This window comes from Rhea pennata, chromosome 12 (assembly GCF_028389875.1).
Source record: "Rhea pennata isolate bPtePen1 chromosome 12, bPtePen1.pri, whole genome shotgun sequence".
NCBI lineage: Eukaryota > Metazoa > Chordata > Aves > Rheiformes > Rheidae > Rhea > Rhea pennata.
In genome coordinates this window covers 16,570,382-16,592,105 of record NC_084674.1, presented here as the reverse complement: position 1 = coordinate 16,592,105, position 21,724 = coordinate 16,570,382, and the positions used below count along the sequence as shown (strand labels likewise).

The 21,724-nt window shown below is 43.8% G+C and overlaps 1 long non-coding RNA gene across 1 annotated transcript; it reads right to left on the bottom strand.

Annotated features, from left to right (window-relative positions):
* Positions 1-329: 329 nt before the first annotated feature.
* LOC134145923 (uncharacterized) lies at positions 330-20,592 on the bottom strand. The gene is made up of 3 exons (XR_009959716.1): positions 20,482-20,592; positions 1,781-1,890; positions 330-540 (listed from the first exon to the last, which is right to left on the bottom strand). It is a non-coding gene; the product is annotated as an uncharacterized LOC134145923 (long non-coding RNA).
* Positions 20,593-21,724: the final 1,132 nt, after the last annotated feature.

The following is a 21,724-nucleotide window of genomic DNA, read 5'->3' as shown; positions in this document are numbered from 1 at the left end:
AAGAATACAGATGCACTGTTTTAAAAGCTCATGCTTGTATCCAAAGTCAAATTCTTTGCCAGTATAAACACAATTAATTCCATAGAAAGATAAAGGCAGACATGGCACAGATTTTCCTAAGGAGCCTTTATGAGACTAAAAATCTGCAGCTTGTATCAGCCTACTGGGATGACCGCTACATTTCAAGAGAAGCAGTGCACTCAAGTTCTCTATTTTTCTCATGGCTAATTAACTCTCCTTGTGCAATGGTGGGCTGGAAATAACACATGAGATAACTGGTTGCCACTCAGCCTGTATTCATTTACAGTGAGGGACAGTTTCCTGGGCAAGCTGTGTTGCAAGGAGCAGAAGTGAGAGAGGGAAAGAAGGGTGCAAGGAGCAGGAAAAAGACGACAGGAGAAAGAAAACAAAGAGCAGTGCAAACCCACTGTGCTGTATTCTTCTTCCACCCATAGTGGAAGATGTGGAGGTGCAGGTCTACTGCTCTGCAGTCATGTCAAGTGCAACAGTTTGCTTTAACAGGATTGAAGTGGAGCATACCTAGGTGAAGAGGTATAAGGAAAGAAAATCAGACCTTTCCTTTTGTCCTCTGTCAGGAAATATTATAGACTGGCCAAAGCATGAGCCACAACTTTTGTTATCTGAAAAAAGACTAGTAGGGGAGGGGAAGAGCTGAAAGCCAAATCCAAAAATACATCCAGGGAACCACAACCCTTCCTCACCTTGTTGTGGAGCAAACCCGCATGATAATACAGGTAACATCATTCAATGCATAGCACAAATAAAAGATATGTTAATCATCCTGTTCTTGACTGGGATACCTTCTATTCTTAGAGGTGGTAATGAATGCAAATTAAATGGAAATTATAGCCCAGTATTACAATAAAGTCCACTGATAAAGTGCTATCATAAATGAAAACCCATATGTTGCCTGTGATGCCAAGAACATAATCAGCATTCTCTTGGTCATGTTAAATATACCTACCATACCAAAACTCCACATCTGCCACAGATCTGCCAGTAATTACACTTGAAAAAGAGACCAGATACTTGTTAGTTCCGTGCAACTAGCTGTACTGTCTGTCTTTAAGTTATCATGGCTATTGGTTTTCGGAGTACAGCATTCATCAGTCTTTCACTCCCACACTTTGCTCCCTCCTGACAACTTGCGTTTCTTTGCCATCTCTAAGCTCTCCACATGTCCCATCCTTGCTGCTCAGCTCAGCACGAGGCACAGGAAAGCAGCCGCCAGCCATCTGCCCAAAGTGCTGCTTGTGTCACAAAGCACAGAGCCCCTAGCACGGTGACATCCCAGTTGCAACATTTCTAAATCTATCAGCCGTGTTCTCTATCTGTAACCACTGAATATTAACTTCCTATTGCTTTACGCCTTTCACAGACAGGCTAATGATTTCACATTGCTACCTGAAGACAATCTCATGGAGAGAAGAGTAAACGACGTTTTACTTGACCACTCGATTAGGTGGTGCTCTGTAACATCTTTAACACAGCAATATATTGTTAGTATATTTTCAAATCAAGGGAAATCAGTATTTAGAAAAATAAACAAACCACTTAGGACTGTCAAGTTGAGTTTTAAATATGCATTTAGGAATAAGAAGTTAGAAGTTAGGCCCAAGACCAAGGAAAACAGAGTTTTGACCAGAAGCATCTGTCTCAAAGGGCAACGCAGATTACACAAGCCAGAGGCCAATTTCTGCAAAGAGTTATGTATCTGAATAACTTCAAAGACCTTATTCACATGAGCAAAATTCCTCACCTAAGTCTCTGCAGGATCATGCTTCATGACAGGAGCCGGTGTGGCTGCAGAAGTATTTTATATGGCTCTAACTCTTGTTAGTCCAGTGAGGAAGGGAATAGTGTCTTCCACTTTGACGTAACCAGGTAAAAAAAAAAAAAAAAAAAAAGCATGTTAAGTTGACAAATGTCATAGCATTTAACTCGAAACTAGACTAGCCTGAAGAAAATCATGCAGCTTGAAAGGTGCACCTTCTTTTATTACATAGCACTCCCAAATGAAATGGCATGGCAATATGGACTTTTTATTGTCTGGGTATTAACTCTGTGCTCTTCACAGCATGTCTTGCATATTCTGCATTCAGATAAGGCTCCTGTTTGCAGAGTTGTTCTTGACTAGCATGCAAGAGTTCCTCTGGCCACATAGGGAATCTGTTTCTATGAGCTGCCAGTAAGTCTGTTGTGTCCGTTGCGGAGAAAGAGTCAGCCCCTCCCAGGTCTCCTTACTGGTCAGCTGCAGGCCCCTTCGAGTTCCTCAGTGGCTCTCAGGAGTTTCCCATGATCTTGGACCAAGTACCAGAAGATCCAGCAGCTCTCGAAGCGTAGCCCAAGGCTGCTGCAGCTGGTAGCTGCATCCCTTCTCTGTGCTCTCGGAGCTCTTTAGCCTCTGCCTTTGTTAGCAGTGCTCAGAGCCTGAATATTTAATATAGACAACTATATTATTTATATAGCTTGATATCTGTATTGATAGCTGTGTAACAACTACACCTGAAATATAACACCTTTCATGTAGAAGAATAAATTCATTTGGGGGAACACCTCTGTTTTCTGGGTGCTTGGTGTTTCAAATTCCCACCTTTGATTTGTCTGTTCAGTAGCGTTAAAGTCAGTGGTAGCTGCAGACCTGCAATAAATCCAGTGAGCATGAAGACACATACCCAAAAAGCCAGTTATGCAGAAGGCCTTTTGAAACTCTGGCAGGTAGTCACAGCATGCTCAGCTAGGACGAGGTACAAAAGTCACAAATCTCTATTCTAATCTCTAAAATACTCTTATCAATAAATGTGTTATCAAAAAAAAAAAAAAAAAAAGCCACTTGCTTCAGCGGCAATAACATTTGACTTGATCTAGCCTTTCAGATGATATATATCCCATATTCTTTGAACTAAGTTGTTGGATGACTGCTCTGCAGAGAAGCAAAAGTGCCTTCTTTTGCTTCTGTGCAGCAAAACACACTCCCCAAGAGAAACCTTATAGTCTGTACCTGCCACACTTTTGGTCTGGTGGAAACCCTGAGCGGTAGCTCAAGACTGTGTTCACTCCCTCGCTCTGACATTGCAGCCTGGTTACCTGAGGGGAAAGCTAGTCAAGGCCATGGCCCTGCAGTTAATTATATTGGGTGCCCCAGAGCCCCCCTGGAGCCTATGCAGTAAGGGAGAAAGATTTCAGAAGCAGAGCAAGAAATTGGACCCTGCTCAGTACCTTTGACAGTCTCTCCCTAAAGGCATAACTCAAAAAGCTATTAATGGCATAGTTTTCCTTATTCAAAGCATGGTTATTTCACCTCTTGCCCCGGAGGAAAATGGCACCCAGCTGTGAAACGGGAGGCAGCTAATGGCTTGCCGCAGCAGGCACCGGAGCTGAATGCATTTCCTTCTCCGCCATCAGTACAAAGGAAAGAAGAAAGTCACCAGCACAGGGCCTGCCCACAGGGTATGCGCTGCTCCGATGCCCTGGATTCTCTGCTTTCCTCTCCTTGTTTGGAGGCAGTGCTGCTGGCCGGCACTGGCACCAGCACCCATCGCCCTACAGCAATTCCAGCACGTGCACCTGTCCCCATTAAGGCCACCCTCAGGTAGCCAAGATCATTGCCTTCAACCTGCACCACGTGGAAACCCACAGCCCCACCACCCGGCCTGGCCCCACATCGTGTGCCCCACACCCTGCGCCCAGCCAGTGAAGGGGCGCTCCATGCCACGGGCTCCCAACAGCCGGCTACATTGCCTATGTATCCAACAGAAAAGACCAAACAGAGCAAGGGAAGTGTTTTCCCGAGCCTGGCTCTCCCTGCCAAGAAGCTGCAGGGACAGTCTGCAGAGCACCCACCTTAATTTCACTCCCCCCTTGCAGGCTTTTCTTGTACCTGCAGGAGGAAAAGACGGAGTCTGCTCCTGAAGTTTCCCCTCCCTACTACTGCCTGAAGGTTTTTTCCCCTCCTTGATACTCTATTAGTACTAGTATTTTATCTCCTTCTCAGGTCAGGGCAAAAAAGGTCTAGTAACTCAGCTGGGGACAGGCTGGTACGAAGAACCCGATCATTATTCTTGCAGGCTCTAAGCACTGCCTTGTATTAATTGTTGTTTGCCTTCTCTTTTCCTTCTGGGTAGTCTTCCTTGAAAAATGCCACGCAGTCAGTTTGAATAATAGCAGGCAGGTAAAGCAAGGCACATATTTCCCTTTCTTGTTCTGCACAGCCTCTTCCCAGCAGAACACGGACAGGATATCCCTGACTGAATTTTTCATGGGGTTATTGCTATTATTCCTGACACTGTGGCACAAAGCAAACAAAAACCAAATAATCAAGTGGCAGTAGAGCAAGGAATAAAGAGAGTGGATTTCCCACCAAAGTCTGGGAAGGTGAGGAAAATTTGGGAAGCTTCCTACTTCTTAACAAGCAACATGTACATGAAGTTAGTTAGGTACCTTGAGTTCCTGAACTGACAAGGTGGTGACCATAAGGTTGAAATTCACAAGAACAGATGCTCGCGGTTATCTAAGTGGCATTTCCCTTTAGGAAAGGGCTGAGGTTGAATCACGAACGTCTTCAGCCTTGGAACTAATGTCATTTTGAAGGAAATGCTGAAAGATGCAGTAGGAGGAATCATTTCACATATCGATTGATTGAAAAGTGTAAAACTCATGCCCCTTATCTGCAAGGTTAGAATAATATATAAAAATGGGAACATAAAGTGTACTTATTACATGGTCCTATCTTTTAGCATATGCCAATAATCTCCACAAATGGAACATCTGTGAGGTGAAATGAAGAGTCTGTTTGGTTCTACTGCTTCTGAAAACAAACAAATACATTGGCAACTCCAGGCTTTATACAGTATACACACTAGCTATAGGCAGCTGTGTCTATACATCACTGTGACAGATTTTCCAGGTCAGTGATGAACTCAGACAGAACTAAAACTTGCACAGTTCTCCAAACATCCATAAACAGCAAAAGAAAAAGATGATTTTCCACAGCTTTTACTTCTGATTCTGCTCTAGTTACATTTTAATTTCCAGTTAGAACTAAGGTGAGAGTGAGAAATAAGAAAGGGAGATGATTAGAAAGCTGAGATTTGTGAGGTACCCTTGGAGAAATCTTAATGAGACTTTGTACCTTGGCCACCTCATTCCTCCACTTCAGGAGGCTATACTCTACTAAATTATTTACAGTCTACGTAAACTAAGAATGAGTGCAACCAGAGTGTTTGGAGAAACAGATGCTAAGGTCGCCCTTTCTTCCTGCTCTGCTCCTGGCAGATATATTACATTCACAGTAAGGCTGTGAGCTGGGGCAACTACACTTGCAGAATTGAATTTCTCCTACATGCAGCTTTTTTATGCCATTCCCTCATGCTGCTTGCCTTACCCTTCTCTTCTCTAAGGGCTGTCCAGTAAACCTTTAATAGGCAAAACCCCACCTGGAGATCAAACATTTGCAGCTGACCACAGCCTCCTTCACTGGAGCTTTGTCATCAAAGCCCTGAGGTCAATTCCCACCCAAATTCTTTCTCCTGTATAACTGCATTCCTCATCTTCCCACTTCAAACACTTTGCAGCATGAACTCTGCTTTGTGACCATACCTGGGCTATAAAAACATCATAGGGTGCACTTGGTTTTAGTGTATTTTCTGTATGTTTGTCCCTGGATCAGCTGGGCAGGCCAGGCTGAGTAAGCTTGCGCCTGCCAGCACACCTTCCTGCTGGACGGCCACAGATGCGCAGGATTGCAAAAGACACCCTCGTCACTCTTTGGGCAACGCAGGGGGAACTGCTACCTTCTGCATGTGCCGTCAGAGCTTTTGTGCCATGCGTGTGGATGAGGCCAGGCTTTCAAACGCCTCTGCACACCTGGGAAGCGGACCGTCTCTCCACATCACAGAGCAGCTATTTCCAAGCTTCTCTCTGTGTCTTCCTTTTGATGTGCTGGTGTTACACAAGGACAGAAGGGAGAGAAGAGAGAAGACCACAGCTTTTAAACACTAGTTGAGGCCCAACTATTTAGGCAAAAATTAGGAAATCTACAAAACACAGCAGCTGGTGGTGGGATCTCACCTATTTCCCTTAGTATCTGGGTACCTGACACAGGCTCCCCAAATCCTATATTGTAGCTAACTTTCTTGTCATTCATGCCAGAGCTTCTTTGTTTCACTGTTATTCTGGCTAAACCCCGGTTGTCTGCTCTCTTGCATTTGTTATGATATCTATTTAGAGATGTGCACAGAGCAACTGAGGTTTAAATAGCACACATGTGTCGCCTTGCGACCGGTGGGGGAGGAGAGGTCTCTGCTGAAGCTTCAGGACAATCCCAACTACTGCAACGTGGGAAAGCCAGAGTCACAGAGGACAAAACTTGGTGTAATGCATTTAAACAGGGAAGCTACAAGTTGCCTAGGAAGACCTATCATCATGGAAGAAACACAGGTGAAACAACAGACACTCAGCAATGCAACATGCAAGTGGGAAAACCTGTGGTGAGCAACAGCTGCAGCAGGATAGAGGCAACCACACCTACTTTGGTGAATGCAAGCACATCTTACATCACAGTAAATGGGTTTAAGCGTATGTTCAAGTGCCAAATGATTCCCCAAAACATTTAGTAATCAAAAAATATATCCAAGAAAAATGAAAAGTAATTTAGATGCAAAGTAATTTAGAGCAAAGTCACCAAAATTAACCCACACCAGCTACAGTGAGGACAAGCCCTTTTCTAGTATCTTTTAAAATTTAAAAGCATTTTGCTAATGTTTTTGACATACTGCTTAATGTTCCCTTCTCAGACAATTGTATGTCCTGCCTGTAACTAAGAAAATAATAGCTATAATGATTTTAGATAGATGATCATGACAGTTGGACACAGGTATGGGTCCTGATCCCATCATTTTTCCAATCATGTCGGTTAGGTTTTTCTCTTCCATAAAATTTCAAGATTCTAAGGGATTTATCCAGCCTTTGGACAAAGATAAATTTTAAGACTGATTTTGTAAAGGTAAAATGTCAAAAAAATTCTTCTTTTTCCACCTACTATCATTGATATACTAGGCATTCAACTGGCTTCTTGAAAACATTAACAACTGTAATTTCTACAGAGTAATGAAATGTAATCATCCCTTTCATAATAACACATACTCCCTAGCCTCCAGGCTTCAAAGGTAAGCATGATCAGACCTGAGACAAGAGCACAGGAAAAAGAGGGCACAGGGATTACCAACACAGAGACAAAGGTAAAAGCAATTGCTCAAAGCATAGAGCTTTTCTGGGAGGATTATGCAAAATAATTGAAGTGTGGGAATGCAGAACACAGTGGCAGAAGGACCAGCTACCAGGGACCCAAGGTGCTGTGGCATCAAAGCTAAAGCATGAGGAGCAAGCAGGAGTGGCAGGGAGGAGGCAGGCAGCAGTGCCACAGCACTTAAAGTACTTGGTCTTTTTTAAAAGCAAGAAAAAAAGAGGAAAGGATTAAAAAAAATAATTGAGGAGAAGATGGCAGAAATACAAACAAAACAACTGGCTCCAAGTGCACCAGCAGAAAAGGAGGGCAATAGTAATGCATTTGGAGGAAGAGTCTCTTGGGCTTCCACATCTGTGTGATGTTTCCTGCCTTGTTACTGTACAGCCCCCGCACAGGGATCGGATAACACTTCCATCTAGTGGACAATCTCTTGGAGCTATTTTGCTCTGTATTAATGCATGGGCCACAGGCCATCTTTGACTTCCCACTATTAAAAAAAAAGAAAGAAAAAAGGTGTGGGGGGGAAGAAAATAATTTAAAACCACTATCCAAGTCTTACTCTTCTCTGACACCAGCTGAGTATCAGCTCACCTGGAAAAAGAGTATGGGGCTTCTACCTGCATAGATATCCAAATTCAAAATGAATAGATACTGTTCTGGAGGTGTAGGCTCCCTGCTAATATAATACCCCATAACTTTGCATGCAGATATTTCATCCAGGAATGCCAGGGTGAAATTCAGGAAGGGCTAATAGGTTTAAAAAGGTTTTAAATTTATGCTGAATAGTTTCCAAACCTAATTCCAGTTCCAACCAAGCTAATTTAAATTTTAGATCAACAACTAGATTAAAGCAAGTTAGTGATTTACAGGCTAAGTAAAACAGATTTGTCTTTTATATTGCTTTCTATATAGAGCCTAAATCACAGAAAAACATTTTTCAGAGCGAAAAACTCAGCATGATAGGGGAAAAAACAAAAAAGGAACTCTTGGATCACCTTTTTTCTTTTTTCTTCTTCTTTTTTTTTTTTTTTTTTTTTTTTGAAAAGGAGAAAAGCTTCTCCCATCTCATCATACAGCCACCACAGTAAATCCTTAAGATCTGTCAGCTTCAACACATTTAATACAGATTGCAAGAATAAGCTCTTCTGTTTATCACAGCTAGGAGGATTAATTTTTAACGATCTATTGCTGAAATAATATGTATTCCTCAAGTTCCTTTCTATCTCATACCTCAATATTTAGATTTTCAGAACAAAACAAAACCCCCAAAGTAGACGGCAGTCCCTGAAGGGAGCCCACTTCTGTAGCTTCTCTGCTTTCCAAGCAGCCTGTTATCAGAGCCAAGCTAGCAGTTGACTCAAGGTGACCTCTCTCATCTGCCAGGAAAACTCCTGAGCAAAAAGCTGAATCAGCTGATGAATTAGCATAAACGCTCAGATTACTTTAGCTTGGGAAAGAGATCTTCAGATTTCAGCTTTGATGCTGTCATTATTCAAATCTATCTGTGTAGTCCACAACAGTACAAGTCACTGGCATTGCTCATTTTGAGCGCTGCCATTTTACATGCTGATCCTTCCCTTGCAGGCATACAACCATTTGCTTCTCAGCGGTGTAGGAAAGACAAAGCATTACAGGAAAGGAAAAAAAACACTTCTCAGTGTCAAGCTGTAGCCTTAGAATAGGACTAGCTGCCACAAACGCAGGAGCAGGACACAACTGCAGTGGCCACCCCACCACCTGCCCTAGGCAGTGCAGCCCTGTGGCACTGCCCTTAGGGCCATGCCCTTCTCATCAGGAGAAGAAAAAAAAAAATCTAAAATGCCATGTGCCCCCATCAAGAAAACAGACACATAGGAAATGTTGTGCCTTAAGTGCAGCTGTAAGTGGGTAGCAGAGGTGATGCTGAAGCAAGCTATAAAGAGACAAATACCTAAGTGAGCTGTGGGGGACCACACTTGCAGGTCTGATCCAGTGATATGTTGCATGTAGCTGGGCAGTTCCAGCTACCAGATTGCTGCAAGCTAAAATAGAAGCATCACTGGTTTCCCACAGCTGGTTCCATTCTGGGATTAAAGAGGGACTCCGCTGAGATAAATAGCGATGGCAAAGGAGTAAGTGCATTTCATCTGATTCCTGTCCCTTCCTCCTTTGATACAAGGAAAGATTGTGCTGCAAGTCATTGAGGGCTTGAAGGCAGAGTTTAGCAGCTTCTTATTTTACCTTCAAAATATGCCAGGAAAGACCCAGCAGACATGTAGGAATCGTACTGTCCCTAGACCAGCTGGAGTAACAGGCCAAGTGCTTGTGTGTGTGTTTATTACCATTTGTATGCCACATGGAAAAATAGGAAGAATGAATCTTTTCACAGTAGGAGTTGATGATTAAAGTTTGAAGGTTGTTGACATAAGCAATCATCTGGAACAAGTCATTTTAAAGTATGATGACAAAGGCTCCTGTGTCTTCTCCCAGCCCATCAGCTCCCCAGCTGGGTGTGCAGTCAGAGCAGACCATTTGCAGAAAGCCCCTTTGGGCCAGGACGATGAGTGGACCTCTTTAAGTGTCTCATAGAGACACTTAAAGAGGGCCAGAAAACAGTGGAATGGGTAAGACAATAAGCAAAGCATCTCTCAAGGCCTTCTAAATAGGCCTACAAAAGAGGGAGATTTAAAAGCAAATAGGATGTCTGGTATTAATTATGGCTGTTGTTTTTTGGGTGCTCTGGAAGGGGCGTGCAATTTGGCCTGCACGTATGAACTTCTGAAACTCAAGCCAGAATTAACCATGTTCTGAGGATCTGTAGGAATCAAGTGACACAGGGGGAGTTACTCTACCTTCTTGATGCACATTTGCTCCAGACAGCAACTTGCTTGGAGAGACATGATTTATGCTGCTGTTTCATGAACTGCAGGGGCAAACAGCACTTCCCACACCAGTACACAAGCTCAGTTGGTGTGAGGGGGATGCTGACAACTCAGTTGTGCAGACCTGGAATAGAGTAGGTGGTGGTGAAGATATGCTAGAGAAACACCCCGGGGGGGGGGGGGGTGAAAGCTAGAAGGGCTGGAGGAGCTGGGATCAGGTAAAAAGCTTGAAGTCTTCTTGACACATGAGCTGAGGGCAGTGGGAAAAGTCTGGTCAAAGATGGCTTCACCTGGATACCCAAAATTAAGGGGGATTGAAATCTTTCTTTGCTTTAGCTCCTTCTTTGTAAAATCAGGGTCATAATATCCCCTTCTCCACAGGGCTAGTGTGAAAGCAAGAGATTGTGAAACACCAATAACACCACACTGCCTACTGTAGCCAGACAGATTTAGTAAATCTCAAAGTCACCACAGTTGCAGGAGGTAAGACTTGAGTGAAGAAAAACCAAGTTGTTAACTGCTTGGTGACTGTTGCTCCTTGTGCCTATCCATGCTCCAAGAGCGACAGCAACAGCCACATGTTCTCAGGAATCCAGGAAAACTAGAATATGCAAGAGCCCAGGGAGTCCTCCAGAGGAGGATTGCACAAGAGAAGCTGACACCACCTCTTCTGCATCACAGCTGCCAAGGCAGTATTTTGATACAAGACTTTGCAATACATACACAATACAGGGATCAGCAGCATTTTAATGGCTAATGCATTTCCTTCAGCTGCACAAGATGTCATTTGACATATTTATACTCCACAGGGATCTCTTTTCCAGTAACTGGAGTGTAATTGATATGTTACAGTCTGCTGTGCCTATTGGAAAATGCATACCTTGGTGGCAAAGTATCAGGGTTTTCTATACATTTAAATATAAGAAGGGGGACAGAAAGCCTGTAGTTATTGCAGAGATATTGCCACTGTGGGGTTAATTAGGCATTAACAATTGAGGCACAGCACATTTTCTGGGGATTAATGACCATCTGGGAGAAACTGATGGCCTAGAAAACCCTAGTTATTAGTCCTTAGGACTTGTCCTTTCTCAAGGTCATTAGTGCAGTTACAGGATACAGCTCGATCACAATCCAAATAGCAGCTCAAACAGCTCCCTCAGACCCCGGAGAAGGTTTGTGCCCAGCTCTGTGGTTTGTGGTTTCCAGCCACCTGCTGATAAACCGATACTGGTGAGAAGATTTCAGTGGTGTTAGAGATCCTTGTTTGAATGAAGAACAAACTCTTCACAAAGTAGGTAGATTTCAATCTGCTCAGTTTGGAACATTCATCTATTTTACAAATAAGTTTCTTCTCTGAAGCTAAATAACTACTGTGTTGGTGTCAGTCCCCAGACACATCAATATCTCAGTGGTTCAGCACTGTACCTGCCATACCAGACAGTAAGAGATGTTTCACAAAAAGATGGGGGAATTGAAGCATGATCCACTGAAATGGAGAGGTTTTCCAACCCATTACCTCACTATGGAATTAGAGGGTTTATATCTTCAATATTTGTAAATACATGTACATACACAGGTATACAAGTGTTCTTGTTATCTACAGAGATCTGATAATTCCCTGCCTTGTAGAACTGTTAATTATGTTATCATGTAGCTATGGTTTCCCAAGAGAGGCAATATGGTATGGCTACATGTTTTTAAATGAACTTGACAGTTACAAACATCTCCACATTTTTTGACTTGCCTTGAATTCCGAATAAAGGAAAAAAAAATCTTCCTTCCAAAGTTATTAATTCTTACCCTCTCACATGCACATGTTCCTAAACATACCCATAAATCACTTTCCCTGTCCTTCTGTGGAGGTCTTGCATATATTTGGCAGCAGCAAGCAAAAGTTTTTATGGGACTACACAGCCTGAGGCCAGACACAAAAAACCTCCAAATACATGTGGGTCATCATCGTCCTTCCAGTCTGCACCAAACATTCACTGGATAGAGGTCATTTGCCATTGAGTGCCCCATTCACACAGCTTTGTATTTCTCCAGTTCTTCTCTGATCTTGAACTTCTCAGTTTCGTGTCTCCAACTCCTTCCTCAGCTCATGACGACTTCCACCAGGGCACATCTGCTCCAGCACACAGGTGCATAGTACAAAACTATGGTATTTCCTCTCTGGTCCTGAGCTCCTCTGCTTCTTTAGGGTGCCTCAAAGAAGTTCTGGATGTGCTTATGGGGGCAAATGAGTTCTTCCGGCTGCCTTTCCTTTCCTGCTAGAGATTAGACTTCTTTTCCTTCTTTCTATAATAGAATTAGTAGAAGTGAATATGTGTTGGCTTTTCAGCTCAGTTCATTCTGTTCACTGTATTAACAGAAACACCAAGTTAGCTCATCCCAGTAGGATTCCAGAGGTTACCTGAAGTTGCTTTTTACCTCATTACTCTATGTCCCTCAACTGCCTCCAGTAAGGTAATTTTCCAAGGCAAGAGTAAACGATGTTTATTCCTTTGTCCTTTAATCTTCTATTTCACCACTCACGATTTTATTTCTGAAGCAATTCACCCTTTCTTCTTCTCAAGTGGGGCCATTATTGGGCAATCCTCATCAGCACTGCACAGTAGAAGTCCTCAAATAGTAGATCTTCCGTGAAAACCATTAACCAAGTCAGCTAGTGGCCAATTCCAGCTAAGGAAGATCCAGTTTAGAACAATCCATTTCTTTTCTTCCTGTCCTCTGAGGTGGGAAGAACTGAAGACCAGAGTAGTTAACTGAACAGCCTTAGGGAACAGCACAAGATTTTCCCAGAAAATTTTTCTGGGACACCTTCTCTTTCTGCCAGGCCAGATTACTGTAAAATGCCCCTTCCTAGCCCAGTGAGGGCACCTCACCCTGCAGGGAGTTGCAGGGACAGGCACAAAGATGACAGTCTCTGAAGTCTGCAGCTGAGTTGCTGACTTTTATTGGTGTTCTGTTAAGAAACTAGGCAGTTACCTGTAGAGCTGTCAGTAGTTAACTCCATTAACTCCTGTCAAAAGTTACATATGTAGATTGAACAAAGCTGTTTTCCATATCAGTGAAGAAAGAACTGCTGAGCAGCAAGAACAACAATAAGGAACCCTGAGAGTTAAGCTTAGTTTTGTCCAAGTTATGAACAGCTGGCAAGTATGATATTTTTTACACTCCATTTTTGGCTGATTAGAAACAGTAGCAGTTTGATACAGCAAATTGTCTGATGTCAGATTTTTAACTGACTTCAGAAAAAAACTGAATAATTCAGCAAAACTGCTCAAGAAAGCAAGCACACTAAAAGCAAACCCCCTAAAGTTAAACCTTTTCTTTTTCCACTAGAGACAGTCAGTTTAATTTTAAATATCACTGGACTTCAGCAAAATTTGTATTTCTTCATGATTTGACTTTAAACTCTAGTTAGAGGGTAAGCCCCTGTAAAGCATGTATTCAGTTAGCATCCTCCTCTCCCACCAGTCACTCCAGTTTCTCCCTTGCCCATCACCAGCATTTGCCGGATATTGAAGAAGCTGTCTATGCTTACTTGGCAAAAATACATAGCTTCAAGTCATTAGAAACCTGGGAGCTTATATCCTAGCTACTAACAGTACAGCTGAAAACTATTTTCTGCACAATAATTCTCTGCAAAATTTCACTTCATCCTTTCCCAACAACCTCCTTTTCCCTGCTCAGCTTTGCCGCCACTAATGCCTTCCCACTCAGCCCCTGCCCCTCACGAGCACAAGGAGCCCTCCCAGCCACAGCAGAGCTGCCCAAAGCCCTTGCAGCCCCCGGGAGCCACGAGCTTGCACCCTTGGTTCAGCTCTGCGGCGGCAGCCGTGCAGAGGTCAAGCACTGCTGGCAGGCCCCGTTCCCCACGCTAAAATTAGCTGTGAGCGCAGCGAGGCTCAGCCCGATGTCTCCAGCTGACAGCACAGTGACTTCAGGGAAACACTTCATCCGCCAGAGAAGGTGCCCTGACCCCCACCCCAACAAGGGCCCAGATTACCAAGGAGCAGCTGGGGCAAAGGTGCTGCTTGCCCTGGGGCTGCCAGGTAGCCAGCAGCAGTGCTGCTCCTGGGCAGGTGGCAGTAAGTCAGCAAAGACAGTGCTCACCAGCCCTCATGCTTCATTCCCAGCCATGAAACCCAACCCCATGAGCAGCTCCCCAATGGCAGCTATCCCAGCACAAACTGCAGATCCATAATAACTCCCCATCAAATATAGCAAACAGGAAAGGAAGTAAAAGGACAAAAACTACCTCATTCAAAATGCCAAGGTATGAATCTTAAAATATATATATATATATTTTATATATATATAAATATTATTTATATATATATAAATAATTACTTTCCTATTGCCAACTCTTAGGTAGTATTATTTCCATATGTAAAACAGACATTTAAAACAGTGCTGTGTATCTCCCACTCTTAAGTGCTCCAGTTGCCCAGGAAATCCCATGATCCATGCTCTTAAAGAGTTTCTGTTAACAGTTAATCTGGGTGTTTGGCATATGTCCATAGGGCCATTTAAGTATTGTCTGCTTGAATGTATACTGTATGTCCTAAAACCCTTAAAGGCTTAACCAAAACCCTTTGTGCTTACGCTCCATTTCCTCGAGAGGCTGCTGAACACAAATAGCATTGTTGTGTTATTATAAATCTGATAATCCAAATAATTTCCTGTTGATGTCCCAAATGCCACATCTCCATGCCAAGTAAACAGTGAGCCACACAGACAAGTGCAAGCACTGCACAGAACTTCACCAACATCTTACTCTGTTTAACTCAAAAAAAATCCAGGAACACAAGGAGGGGAGGGAGGGAGAGAAAAAAAAAGGTGGAGGAAAAGAGTGAAAGACAACAGGAGACAGAGGAACCGTGGCTGGGATTTCCAAAAGCTCTGGGGTGACCACGGGGCAACTTGCATCTCAGAAGAGTCGATGCTGTTGCTGCAGCAGGAAGGGGGAGATGCTCCCCTGCACCAGCCCAGGCTCTTGCCATTGCTGAGCCACAGTGTTGCCTGCTCAGCTCGCCAAAGGAACGGTCTTGTGGGGTTTCATCACAAACAGGATCAGGCAACCCAACTCACTTGGGTTCAAAAATTTGGAAAAAGAGAAGTGTGGAAGAAAAAGGATGTTTTAAATTGTGTCAGTGACCCAACATGGTTCATGGTGTGAGCCCAAAGAGTTGCATCAGGCCGAGTGAGAGGTTAGCACAGAGAGAAGCCAACAGTGGGTCCTAGGGCAGGCATCGCTGCCAAAGGAAACAAGACAAATTACAGTCCTCCTCTTACGGCCTTCAGAGGCCTCTGTAGCTGTGATGGGGAGTGTATAGTCATATATGGTATCAGACATGTAAACCATTATTTTCAATGTTATATTATGCAAAGCTTCTCATTTTCATTGTGATTGTGTACTAAAGATCTTTAAGTGAAAAATATAAAAAAAGGAGGAAAAAGAGCAAACAGCAATAAAAATAGCCAAAACATCCCCCCTCATCCCTCCTCCACAGGGAGGGATTGTGGCCACAGTGAAACACATGCCAGGAATTCCCGTCGTTTGAAATGGCTGCTTGTTCAGTCACTGTCTCCAGGGGCTGAATCCAACTGTAAGTATTCAACTATGCATAGAAAGTTACAAGTTCTCTCTCTTTAAATGCCTAATATTTTATTTTTTTCTGGTTCTTTACTAGTCAAAAAAATAGATTTGGCTTAATAACGTAAGCTAACAATTTCTAAAACACATTTTACATCGAATCCTGCACAGACAACATTTCATATCTTGGCGGTTATGTCAAGGTCTTGGTCACCCCCACTAGCCTGCATGCTTTTCAGAGGGCCTATTTGCCTGCAACATCCTAACTTGCACTGGCAGTTTAGAGCAGTCAAATTAATTTGTGACAAATTAAATTGCTCCAGGTGTGTGTAGGCCAGGGAATCTTCCTGTGCTGCAGCCCCACCTCCCTTCTTTTTCTACAGTGCACACATTAAAATAATAGTAACTTTTTTGTTATAGTAACATAAATAGTAGCAGACAGCCTCCTTTTCCCCTCCCATTAAGCCCTTGCTCTCTATTTGTGGTCAAAGCATCTAAGTGTAGGCACAGTCACTGATACATGCAGCTATTTGCATTTGCTCTTATGGTCAGTGAGAGTACATGGGAAAGGAATTGAACTAAACCTAAGTAACCTAGCCCTAGTTACAGGGCAGACGTCCTGTTATGTAAGGGCACAGAATTAAGCAGTTTGGTATTGCATTGAGCTTTATTCAGTTATCCTAGAAGTTTAGAACAAACATAATTGAGACTTCACGCATATTTGGCGTGGAGTCCAGTTGGAGGCCTGTTGCTAGTGGCATCCCCCAGGGCTCAGTACTGGCTCCCATCCTGCTCAACTTACTCATCAATGACCTGGATGAGGGGGCAGAGTGCCTCCTCAGCAAGTTTGCTGATGATACCAAGCTGGGAGGAGTGGCTGATACACCAGAGGGCTGTGCTGCCGTTCAGAGAGACCTGGATGGGCTGGAGAGCTGGGCAGAGAGGAACCTCCTGAGGTTCAACAAGGGCAAGTGCAGAGTCCTGCACCTAGGGAGAAATAACCCTAGGCACCAGTAAAAGCTGGGGGCTGACCTGCTGGAGAGCAACTCTGCAGAGAAGGACCTGGGAGTGCTGGTGGAGGACAAGTTGACCATGAGCCAGCAATGTGCCCTTGTGGCCAAGAAGGCCAACGGTATCCTGGGGTGCATTAGGGAGACTGTTGCCAGCAGGTCGAGGGAGGTGATCCTGCCTCTCTCCTCAGCCCTGGGGAGGCCTCATCTCAAGTGCTGCGTCCAGTTCTGGGCTCCCCAGTACAAGAGAGACGTGGAGCTACTGGAGAGAGTCCAGTGTAGGGCTACGAAGACGATCGGAGGGCTGGAGCACCTGCCCCGTGAGGAACGGCTGCGAGAGCTGGGCCTCTTCAGCCTGGGGAAGAGCAGACTGAGGGGGGATCTGATCAGTGTGTACAAGTACCTGAAGGGAGGGTGTCAAGGGGATGGGGACAAGCTCTTTTCAGTTGTCCCGTGTGACAGGACAAGAGGCAATGGGCAGAAACTGAAGCACAGGAAGTTCCGCCTGACCGTGAGGGGGAATTTCTTCACTGTGAGAGTGACAGAGCACTGGCACAGGTTGCCCAGAGAGGTCGTGGAGTCTCCTTCTCTGGAGATCTTCAAGGCCCGCCTGGATGCAACCCTGTCTACCATGCTCTAGGTGACCCTGCTGAGCAGGGGGATTAGACTAGATGATCTCCAGAGGTCCCTGCCAACTTTACTGATTCTATGATTTCTAAGCAGGAATATTCAAGATGATAATTGTAGATGACTCATCATTAAGCTTATGGCCTTTAACAGCTGCTTGAATTAACATGATTAACCACAGTAGATTAACGTAAATCAGACATTGCTTTTCTATGATATACAAGCTGATCTTCAAGAATTGACATGTCTGTTCTTTCTCAAGGTTATTTGCGAGTCATCTAGGGACCACAATTCCCAAAGGGGAACAGCACTTTATAACATCCACAGGCTGTTTGATAAGCTTATTCTGTGCCTGTTGTGTTCTAATTAAATGTGGTTGAAGTTAGTAATCCAGGAACTGTGGTCAAAGGGAGGCATTAGTGATTCAATAACATAGAGCAAAATACGCTGCCTTTAATTGCCGTGTGGTATGTGCCTTTCTGCATCTAGCTAGATGTAGCTTCTGCTCAGAGGCACTCTTGCGTAACACTGACTGCAAAATATTTTTTATCCTTTCTATACAGCATAAAGAAAATCTATGCCCTGAATTTCCAGGGTTTGTATCAAGGATTATTTTGAGAGTGTCTAATCTTTGGCTAGTGCCTATCCAATGGCTGTCTTCTATGGCCCTTTATTCATTTCTCATGCGGTACAATTGGACTGGGAGGCTATTTAAAATATAGAGCCACAGAAGTCCACACTCTCCCAGGTGACCACTCCCTGCCTGCCCAATCACCTCCGCAGTTGGTTTTTGCCAGGTGGGAACATGGTGCATGACAAAAGCAGGTTGCACTCCTGGTTTACCTTGAACAGGAAGAGGCTGCAGCTCCCCGGGCTGTCAGTTAGTTGCTCTAACTATAGTTAAGGCAGCACTTTGGGGATGGTAAAGGCTATTTGAGGAGCAAGATGTACCTGTCCAGGATGGAGTCTGTGCATTTGCATACCGCTTTTCTAAAGATACCTAAAACAATGGATATTTGAAAGCTGCAGTCTTTTTCCTTAGTTTTAGCTTAGGCACACTGCCTCCTGAACCTTAGCAATGTTACAAGAGAGGCAAATGCTAAGTGTTACTTGCTGAAAGTACTTTTACCAAATACACACTAGTCTCTTCCCTTCTACATCTTAGGCCTTTCCCCTGAAGCAGAAGAACATGAAGAATAATCTACTTCACTGCTTCTGCATATCCCCACTGCAGAAATTATGCTCCATTTGCTTTTAGATGTATACTTTTAAATAGCAGAAGAGAGATATTGTTTCATGTGCTGGTTTCAATTTCTGTCTTTGGAGTGAAGCTATCCCAGACCAAGGAGATCAGAACCCAATTTTAGCCCCATGAGTGTCACTTCGCTCTCTTAAAGCCAATGCTTCTCCTGACTCATCAGGTGAAATTTGATCAATTTGACCTTTTCCAGCCCTAAAATGTAGTAGTGCACACACACAAAAACCAACTAGAAGTCACAGACATGTAGAAAATAAGAGCCCAAATAATCTGTCCCTTGTTCTATTTTAGTCACATTGATTTGCATTATAGCAGTTAAGAAAAAAAAAATATATTGAAGCAAAAATAGCTGTCTACAGCCCATATGTCATCCCGTTTTAATAAATTATCTCAGATATTGACATAAGGATTCACAGCTGTGCAAACTGCTCTGAAACACCAGCCATCTCAGGCTCTTTTCTCAGGTCTCCACTGACACCACTCATGAAAGCAGCAGTGGTTTGTCTGAGGTTAGGTTACAGCATTGCTATTGCAATGTGTGCCATCTTTGTAAACAGAAAGGGGGGGGTGGGAAATCAAGTGAATTAGTAACCTCTACATCTAAAAATTGCTATTGAACCCAACTCAAACTCCAAAGGCTCTGTAACTCAAGGATCAATAACCAAGTCACAAGGAGCATAATATGTTACAATATACACAGGCAGGGCCATTTAACACTGTAATAGCAACCTCCAGCAGTACTAAGTTGGAGGTTATCAGAGCATCTAACTAAGCCATAAGGTCCCTGTTAAACAGGTAAAACCCAGCACAAGAAGCCTTTTAAAAAAGCTGAATCCAAGTGTCACTTTCCAGCTCTAATACACTTATCTCACCAGTGTGTTTCCTGACAGATGCTAGGTGACCAACAGACCACTGCACACAAATGAACAGTCTCCAGTGCACAAATATCCCCTATGTATTCCCTACATACAGGTGTGCTGTCATGCAGACTGCCAAAGGAGTCACCCCTGCAAGAGATTCAAATCAAATGTTTGTGCCTCTTGCTGAAGAATTCCTGAAAGAGGGAAATTGCCCAAGAAAGGCTCTCCCTGGCCTCCCTTTTTAGTGCACCTGACATACACAGCGCTCCCAATTAAGCTCTTCATTAGTGCAGCACATCCCACTTCCTGCTTAAGGATGCAAAAGGAGGCTTGTTTTTATTTTTAGTCAGTGACTCATTCTTATCTCGCATCCCTTTCAAAAGACAGGGAAAGGCACTTTCAAATGACTTTGAGGTTTTCAGAACCATAAATAGATTCATATTTGGTCTTATTCTTGCTCAGTTTTGCTGAAATTGATCTTCAGCTACATCTCAAATGCTTGCGAGCATCTATGACCTTTCCTTTTTATCTTTTAATTCGACTTGTTAATTTCCCTGGAAATAACCGAAACCTTGAGCACTATACTGCAGCTCCTTTACAGCGCTGCGTGCGATTCATGATCTTTTCTCACATACTAGTCATTGCAGTGAACTGCAATACATGTGCAATTTCTTTAAAAGCCATCAGGTAAAGTAACATGGGTACAGCCTGAGAATGATAAAAGGGGAGAGATTCAAAACAACATTATAAAGCAATCAAAGTCTGCTCTGTCTATATATGAGACACTACTACCTTGTTGCCTGGGGGCTGTGCTGTTTCCCTCCTGCCCAAGGACTTGGTACATGCAAGTCATGCGGGGTCATGCTGAAGGAGGGGGCTCCAACTCCCACTACAGCTCAGGAAATCCAGGCCAGGGGACAAGGTACAGCCAGCCCCAAGCAGAAATGGATTCCTAAAATTCCCCTACAGATAAAACAAATGGAGCAGGCTTCTTACCACCGCAAAAACATCCCATGCCTGGGTGAAATCAGCTCTGCTTTCCCTGAAGGTTTCCTCAGGAGCCTCTTACAGGGTCAGGGCAAGCACTGGAGGAAGTGGGGAGGGAAACTTTTTTCCCAACACTCTTGGGACAGCTTGTCTCTCAGCAGCGCTGTTCACTCTGTTGGACAACACTAGCAAACCTTTACACGAACATTCCCCATGCTAACTTCGGCAATATGCCCCAGCATGATAGCATAGCCCAGGCAAGAGTTTTATCAGAGAAAGCTCTGTGAAGACAGAAATCCTGCAAAGGGAAGGGAGGGTCCTAGCTTCAGAGTACTCTAGTGAGGTGCTCTGAAACCTTGGGGTACTTCAAAATGAGCCTGTGCACTGGGCAGAAGTCTTCATCTTCCCCATTGTAAGCCAACAGCCCTTACAAGCACCAAAATTACAGTTTTTTTTGGTGCCCATTTAAGTTACACCTTCATTTCGGCCTTTTTGTGCAGGCTTTTACACAAGTTTCAGTGCTTTCCTTCTATTTCTTCTAAGCAGCAGGTATGTAAACAAGCAGCATAGATGATCCTAAAAGGGACCATTTGGCTCAAAGTATCTTTCTGGCTTCACAGCCTTACTGTTCTCTTCCTGCTTTGCAGGTATTCACATACAGCAGAGAGACACTATTGTCTCTGCCTACAAGCAGCTAAAAGGTAATTAGGCAAACTCCTAGAGCAGAAACCAGTCAGGGACTATTAAAACAAAACTTTCTCTGTGTCAAGAAGTCTGCGCTGTAGATCCCAGCATCCTAGGAGAGTACAGAAGGGAATTATCACCTGTTTACTTTGCCTTTATACACTGTCCTGGGCTGTTCATGCGCGTGGGACAGGAGGCCAGATGGACTTCCTGTCTGATGCGACTCAGCTGCCAGGACTAAAGCCTTCTTTTCCTTCCCATTTGTCCTGGGCTCATTGAGGGCTTTCTGGTGACCCAGCTTTAGACACCTGAGCTACAGGGCTAGAGTGCTTGAATGGGCACTAGGGAGAAACAGGCTCTTCCATAAAGCAGTGCTTTTGCCCCAAGACAGGTGGATAAAACAGTCATAGGTGTGTAATGTTAGTTTGCATGAATCCTGTGCATTGCATGATCATCTCTTGACTTCTGTTTCTCCCAGATATGAATAGCTAATCTCCACAACAATGCTCACATTAGTTTAATTAGAGGAAAGTGGATTGCTTAGAGGAAAGAGATGGCTTATCAGAGG